Source organism: Lynx canadensis, chromosome D3 (assembly GCF_007474595.2).
Source record: "Lynx canadensis isolate LIC74 chromosome D3, mLynCan4.pri.v2, whole genome shotgun sequence".
Classification (NCBI taxonomy): Eukaryota; Metazoa; Chordata; class Mammalia; order Carnivora; family Felidae; genus Lynx; species Lynx canadensis.
In genome coordinates, this window is record NC_044314.2 from 82,064,306 (window position 1) to 82,072,335 (window position 8,030).

General features: G+C 53.4%; 1 long non-coding RNA gene across 2 annotated transcripts; it reads right to left on the minus strand.

Annotated features, from left to right (window-relative positions):
- Positions 1-236: 236 nt before the first annotated feature.
- LOC115498762 lies at positions 237-7,389 on the minus strand. Of its 2 annotated transcripts, none has more exons than XR_004344315.1 (4): positions 7,224-7,389; positions 6,763-6,942; positions 5,384-5,562; positions 237-528 (listed from the first exon to the last, which is right to left on the minus strand). It is a non-coding gene; the product is annotated as an uncharacterized LOC115498762 (long non-coding RNA). The 2 variants fall into 2 exon arrangements; XR_003963942.1 differs by lacking the exon at positions 237-528 and adding an exon at positions 2,723-3,418.
- Between the last annotated feature and the right edge of the window lie 641 nt (positions 7,390-8,030).

Sequence of the window (8,030 nt, forward strand, 5' to 3'; positions counted from 1 at the left end):
GCAGCCACAGTGTCACCTGGAGACTGTCAGCCAGGTAACACAGGATGAGGGAAAGGGGGTCCCTTGGAGAGCTGAGGATACCGGCCATCTTACACCTCGCGGGGGGGGGGGGGGGGCAGGGCCCAGCTTCTGTGTTCAAACTGTATTCTGTCCCTGAGTTCTGCACACAGCTCGGCGTTCCTGGGCCACGTCGTAAAAAAATTTACAAGACTATGTTAAACTGGCAGTAAAAACAATTAACTTTAATGGTACCTCGGGTGGGTGGCTGGGTGGGTCAGAGGGAGGGCCCCTGCTTCCTCCTCTCCCAACTGGGAAGCCAGAAGCCAGAGAGCGGCCTGCTGTCAGGCAAGCCTTTGGGTTCAGAGGTTCAAGGTGAAGTCCCGAAGACGGCTGAGCACGGGGGGGGGGGGGGGGGGGGCCACCGGGGAAGAGTTCAAGTTCCACTTGATGGTGGCCAGCTGAGTAAGCTCGGAGAAGAAGCCTCTTAACCACTCTGAGACTCACTATTCGCATCTAGCAAATGGAAATCTATTAAATGGGAAAGTGTAAAAAAAAAAAAAAAATCTATTAACATGGAATTCGTAAAAAAAAAAAAAAAAAAATCTCCTTCTCAGGATTGTGAGGTTTGCAAATGATAGTTATTTTGTAAGCCTGGTAGGTAGATACACATTTATTAAGCATGTTTGTTTAATAAATGATGAATGTTAGTTTCTGGAGGACTCGGGCTCCCCAGGTGTAAAATGAAATGCAAAGGCCAGGCTATTGCAGAGGCTGAAGCCCCCTTGTTCAGAACCCTGATGTAGCCAGCATCACTTACATGTAGGTTTCCTGCTGAAATTGACCTCCTTGTCCAGTCAGTGACCCTGGAAGTGACCCCATGCTCAGGCAGCCTGGAGCCCCAGGCTTTGAAACTGACCTGGATTTCGGGACAACTGGCGAGGAAATGAGAGTGGCCAGGGGGTGGGGACAGGGCCCACCGGATTCAAGAGGTTAGACCGTGTGACCTGGTCCAGTCCGGAAAGGCCTAATTCTGCAGGTCCCTACGACCTGGAGACAATTAACCATCCACTGCAGGGAAACCTCCGTCTGTTTGTGTGTGGCCCTCTCGGCCAACCAGGATTTGGGAGAGATGCCCCCGCCTGGGGACTGCCCACAGGAGGAAACCACCCTTTGACCTGTCTCTCTGCCTTGGGCAGTCGGTGGGGAAATGGGAGGGGGGAATGGGACGGCTCCACCCTCCTCTTCCAGGGACCCGTTCTACAGGGGAGGCTGTTCCTGCCTGAGATCCACACCCCTTGCTAGGACCTCTTCAGGCACCGTGCGGCCTCTGGGGCTGCCCCTCTCTGGGCCAGCCACCCAGAGGCACGTCACCAGACACCCTGAGCCCTGGAAGGGAGCCGATGCCATCGGGCTGAAGGAACCCAGCCCAGAGCCCAGCATGCATCCTGCCATCAACTCAGTGCCCGATCCTCTTTATTCTACACCCTCACCCCCAGCAGGCATTTTTCCCTGTTCATTTCAGGCAGTGAAACAAAGTTTTAAGGGGCACCTGGGTGACTCAATTGGTTAAGCATCTGACTTCAGCTCGGGGCCTGATCTCATGGTTTGTGAGTTCGAGCCCCCCGTCCGGGTCTGTGCTGACAGCTCAGAGCCTGGAGCCTGTTTTGGATTCTGTGTCTCCCTCTCTCTCTGCCCCTCCCCTGCTCATGCTCTCCGCCCCCCCCACCCCGTCTTTCAAAACATGAATAAAAATTTAAAACAAACAAACAAACAAACAAAATTTTAAAAGCTGTTGGCGGGTGGGGGCACCTGGGTGGCTCAGTCAGTTGAGCATCCAACTTCTGCTCGGGTCACGATCTCACGGTTCGTGAGTTCCAGCCCCACGTGGGGCTCTGTGCTGACAGCTCGGAGCCTGGAGCCTGCTTCGGATTCTGTGTCTCCCTCTCTCTCTCTCCCCCTCCCCCACTCTTGCGTGCGCGCGCACGCTCGCTCTCTCTCTCTCTCTCTCTCAAAAATAAATGAGCATTAAAAAAAATTTTTTTAACAAAAAAGTAATAAAAAGCTGGGATGATGATCCAGGATAAGGTGATGTGATGGCTAATTTTTTGACGGGACTAAGGGATGCCCAGGCGGTTGGAAAAACTTGATTTCTTGGTGTATCTGTGAGGGTGTTTCCAGAAGAGGTTAACATTTGGACCAGTGGACTGGCTAAATAAAATACTCCTCACCAGTGTGGGTGGGCATCGTGCGATCCGTCGAGGGCCCCCCATCAAACAAAAAGGAAGTGGAAGGACAAATTTGCTCTCTGCTTGAGCTAGAATCACTGCTTCTGGTGTTCAGGCCTTGGGGCTCTGACGGGGGTTTACATCATCGGGCCCCCATCTGTAGACCCTCAGACTTGGACTGAATGACACCATCCGGTTTTCTGGGTCTCCGACTTGCAAATGGAGCACTCCGGGACTTCTGAGCCCCCGTAATCACATGAGCCACTTCCTATAATGAATCTCGGTGCCGTGGGGCCCCTGGGTGGCTCAGTCGGTTAAGCGTCCGACTTCGGCTCAGGTCATGATCTCGCGGTCCGTGAGTTCGAGCCCCGCGTCGGGCTCTGTGCTGACCGCTCAGAGCCTGGAGCCTGTTTCAGATTCTGTGTCCCCCTCTCTCTCTGACCCTCCCCCCGTTCATGCTCTGTCTCTCTCGGTCTCAAAAATAAATAAACGTTAAAAAAAAAAAATGAATCTCGGTGCCGTGATGCAAGGAGTCGATCCCAGGCTGAAGGAAGAGGCCGTGTGGGGTTGTTCCAGTCAACTGTCCCCGCTCAGCCCAGCCTGTGAGCCACCGAGCCCCGGTGCCAGACACGTGAATGAGCCGGCCAACTGTTCCAGTCGCTCTTGGCCATTCAGGTCCTCCATGCTGAGGTCTCAGACATGACGGAGCAGAAGGTATCCCTTCTATACCCTATCCAAATTCGTGACCCACGGAATTTGTGAGCGTAAGAAGTGAGTGGTCTTGAGGCCACTAAGTCCACGGTGGCTTGTCCCGGAGCATCCGATAACCACCACAGGGACCTTCACCCATCCGAGCCTCACTTTCCCCATCTGCAAAATGCGGATAAGAACGCTTTCAGGGGTGATCCTGGAAGTGGAATGTGCTCACACAAATAGCAAATGATGAGGCACGGCCCCCCCGCACCCCCGAATTCAAGAGGCTAGACCCTGCTGTGCGGCTCACAGAGAGCTGGGCACCCTGATATTCTCAATGCCCGGACCACCTCCTGCACCTCCCCATAGCCAGAGAAACTCGACCGACATTTCGTCCAGATCTCACGTCCAAAAGGAAACCCCATGCACTGCATCGCACCCCGCCGCTATCCGTTTCCCTTTGCATTCCCATCGAAGAACTAGTTTCCAGACAGCAAAGCCTGCCAACAGCAGAAATAAATCACAACTGGGAAGTACGTGAACATTATCCAAAGAGGAACAATTTAGCAAACGTTTCTCCCCCTTCCAAACCAATAACAATTCAATTATTTGGCTGTCACTGGAAATGATGAAGCACCATGTGGCATTCCTGGGTGGGAAGGGGGAAGGCTTTGGAAAAGGACGTGAAAAGCAGCCAGGAGGACACAGAATCACAAAAAGGAACAAAAAGGAACAGAATCAAAAAGGGGGTGCCCCTCTCTGAAACTGGGAGAAGGAACAACACTGGTCATCCTCATGGTCATTGGCATAACACTTGGTTGCATGATGCTCTCACATCCGTGATGGTGTTGACCCTCTTGAGAAACAGGGATGTTGTCCGAGATGCTGTCTTCCGTCCACACGGAACAGAGAAGCATTCAGGGGGCACCTGGGTGGCTCAGTTGCGTGAACGTCTGACCTTGGCTCAGGTCATGCTCTCGAGGTTCGTGAGTTCGAGCCCCACATCGGGCTCACTGCCGTCAGCCCGTCAGCGCAGAGCCCGCTGCAGAACCCCAGTCCCCCTTTCTCGGTCCCCTTCCTTGCTTGTGCTCTCCCCACTCCCCCCAAAAAAAATTTTTTTAAAGGAAGCAAAGCATTCAGGTGTGACGGAAGGAGGGCCTTTAAGTGCCCTGGGAAGGAAAACAAGAGTTTTTCATAGGGGAATAACATGACCTACGTTTACAGTCTCAAGATCTCCCAAAAATCGATAGGAGAGGAGCAGAAGGAGAGATCAATGGATAGGAAGAGAAAATTGATAGGAGAGGAGCAGGAAACCACAGGGAGGCTCACGGTCTCCAAGTAGGCAACGAGGGCGGCTGTCCAGTTAGAAAGAACCAGGCAGGCCGGAGGCAGAGTTTGAAGGACCGCTTGGCCGAATCACGTGAGAGTTTGGGTTCCAGCACACGGAGCAGGTGAGAGATAGAAGCCAATGTGTGGGGCCAGGGCTCTCCACAGGAGGTGAGGTCCTTCCCTGAAAGTTGTCATGCCAGACAAAGAGGTCGCCAAAGGAGAGCGCTGAGAGTTTTGCTGGGGACCTCCGAAATGCCAGCTCTCGTGGAGAGGCCGGCGGGCCGTGAGATGAATTTTTAAGCCCGGAAAAGGAGATGAGGCGGGAGCTAGCAACTTGGCAAAGAGCTGTCACAGAAAGTCGTAGAACCACGGCGGGGGGGGGGGGGGGGGACATATCCAAAAGACACAGAGAGAGGTGGGGAGGAAACAGGGACACAGAAGGGGGGTCCCCAAGGCCGCCTTGAAAGGAGCACAAGGGAATTTGGGCGGCTGTTGGAAACAGAAATCCGGGTCTTTGTGACAGTGACATGACCGTTTGCATCCATCAAACTCATAGAAACATACACACGAAAAAGATGAATTTTGCTGTATATAAAATTATCCCACCGGGGGCACCTGGGTGGCTCAGTCAGTTGTGTCCAATTCTTTTTTTTTTTTTTAATGTTTATATATTTTTGAGAGAGAGAGAGAGAGAGAGAGAGACAGAATGCGAGCAGGGGAGGGGCAGAGAGAGAGGGAGACACAGAATCCGAAGCGGGCTCCGGGCTCTGAGCTGTCAGCACGGAGCCCGACGTGGGGCTCGAACCCACGAACTGCAAGATCATGACCTGAGCCAAAGTCAGACGGCCAGACACCCCTTGAGTGTTTGGCTCTTGATGTTGGCTCGGGTCATGATCTCACAGTATGTGTGTTTGAGCCCCGCTTTGGGCCCTTCATTGACAGCTCGCTTGGGATTCTCTCTCTCTCTGTCCCTCCCCCGCTCACTCACTCTCATTCTCTCTCTCTCACTCTCAAAATAAATAGCCATTTTTACAATTTTTCAAAAGGCAAAATTATCACTCCATTTAAACAACAAAAGTTCATCCGAGAAAAGGTGAAGCAAGAAAGATCATCAGAAACCGTGATCCACCCCTTACCAGCTGAGCGACCTTGAGCAAGCTCATCCCTGGACCTCAGTCTCTGCATCTGTAAAACGGGCATCGTGTTCTCCAGAGCTGTTGGCGGAGATTCTGAGACGGCGTGCGTCCAGCGATTCCCAGGGCGCCTGGCTTAGGTAAGTGCCCTGCAACTCCCAATGCCTCCTTCCCGTCTACTCCTGAAAAAACAGATTCCGTCAGGCACCCTGCAAACCGTCGAATTTGTATCCCAGTCTTAGGAATTAACAGGCTACAGAACAATCAACGAGGCCAACCACAGCCGCCGCGCAGCGTGCCTTCTGAGCGCCGGCTCTGTGCCGACCTTGTTCCATGCGCTACCTCGTGCACCCTCCCCGTCAGGCCGTGAGGCAGGTCACTACCGCCAACCTCAAAGCCTCTATGCTCTTAGATTCCCGTGACGGCGCGTCACAAAACCAGTCTCAGCTGTCACTTCCGGTCCCCTAGGAGAGGCCACAGGTTGCCCAAGAGACGGCAAGAACTGAGGGCTATCCTGGTCAAAGACACAGAGTCCCGTCCCTTGGATGGAGCCTGGAAAAAGAAACTTCTGCTGCTGTCCCCAGTGACCTGTCGGAACTGGAGCTCATCAGGTTCTCACTCTGATGTCCCCGGCGGGACTCATCAGTCCTGCAAGAGGCAGGTGCATAGTGGTCAAGAGCGTAGCACCTAGGGGCGCCCGGGTGGCTCAGTCGGTTAAGCGGTTAAGCGTCCGACTCTTGATTTCTGCTCAGGTCATGACCTCACGGTTTGTAAGGTCAAGCCCTCCACTGGGCTCTGCTGACAGTAGGGAGCCTGCCTGGGATTCTCTGTCTCCCTCTCCCTCTGCCCCTCCCCCACTCGCTCCCTATCTCCGTCTCAAAATAAATAAATAAACATTAAAAAAAAAAAAAAAGAGGGTGGGATCTAGAACCGCCAGTCTGCCTAGGTTCAAAGCCCAGCTTTGCCATTTATTAGCACGCACGACTCTAGGAAAGTTATAGAATGTCTCAGTGCCTCATTCTCCCCATCTGTAAAATGGGGAGAGGACCACACCTCCCTCATAGGGCTGACCTCAGGGTAAAGCTCTTGGTATTTGTAAGATGCTTAGACCCTGATAGCCACGGCTATGAGGTGAGCCTGCCTGCTTTTCCCATAAGGAGATCCTCTCTGGGACTCAGATTCCCCGGAGGAGAGGAGACGAAGGAAGGAAGAAGAAAGTGAACTTCCGTAGGGCAAGAAACACGGGTAGGATACACACCGCACACAACCCGCGTAGGGCGGTGAAGAACAGGGAGATTTGCAGCCTCAGAATTAGCCTGGGGGGGGCGGCAAGAGGGACCCTGTTCCGGACCTGAGAGGGGTCTCCGCAGGTTTCTTCCCACCTGCCGTCTTTCTTGCACATCTGTCCCGAGGGGTTCGCACAGCCAGAGGTGGGAGGTCCCCGCACCTCCGTCCTCTACCAGCAGCGCGGGGCAGGCTCCAAAGGGACTCGCTCGTTTGGTAGTTCGAACTTGATTGGCTGCCGGCAATTTCATAAGGTTCAACCTCATCTCGTGTGGGAACTAAAAACAAAAAAAAAGTAAGTGGGTTTGTTAGGGTCTGAAATGTGTCCAACTCCCCGAAATTCCTGCGTGGGAGCCCTGACCCCCACCCCCCACCCCAGGATGTGGCTGTATTTGGACGCAGGGTATTTAAAGAGGTGATTACGTTAGAGGGGTTCTTTAGGGTGGCCTCATCCAATCTGGCTAGTGTCCTTACAAGAAAAGAATAGGGCACATTAGGGACGCCGGGACACGCGCGCGTAGAAGGACAGCCATGTGAAGAGAAACAAGAAGGTGGCCACCTGCGAGCCAAGGAGAGAAGCCTCGGAGGAAACTGACCGTCGTCCCAGCACCTTGACCTTGGACTTCTAGCCTCCAGAATTGTGAGCAAACAAATTTCTGTTGTTTAAGCCACTCCGTTTGTACCATTTTGTTATGACCGCCCAAGCTGACTCATACATTTTTTTAAGTTTATTTCTTTATCTTGAAAGAGAGAGAGGGAGAGAATGAGCAGGGGAGGGGCAGAGAGAGAGGGGGGCAGAGGATCCGAAGTGGGTTCTGCACTGACAGCAGAGAGCCTGATGCGGGGCTGGAATTCACGAGCCAGGCCAAATGACCTCCTAAGACCTCCTGTTCCTCGTGGTCCCTCTGGCCTCCCGGTCCCTTCACAATCCCACGCAGCTATGTGGAATATTGGCCCATCTCACATAGGGGAGACACTAGCCGGGACTCACCTCCAGTCACACGGAGCGTAGGGAACGTGGCTTGGTGTCCGTGCCCGTCTTGTCACGGGCAAGTTCAAACCCAGAGAGCAGCTTCGCAACCTCCCGTGGTCTTGCTTTCCTTCACCTAGCACGTCGTCGGTAGCCAGGAAACGGTTTGCCCCAGCCCGCCGAGCCTCGGGTTTCCCTCTTGCCTTTACCATTTCCCTGGTGACTGGCCTTGGGCAAGTTAAATCTCTGAACCTCTATGTCCTGATCAGGACAGAAGGCCCAGAATACCTACCTCTCAGAGCTCCAGGGAAGTTAGAAGCTGAAAATAGCAAGAGCCTATCACAGGCCATGACACGTGGAAAGCATTCGATGAATTATGAATTCCGCTATCTCCTC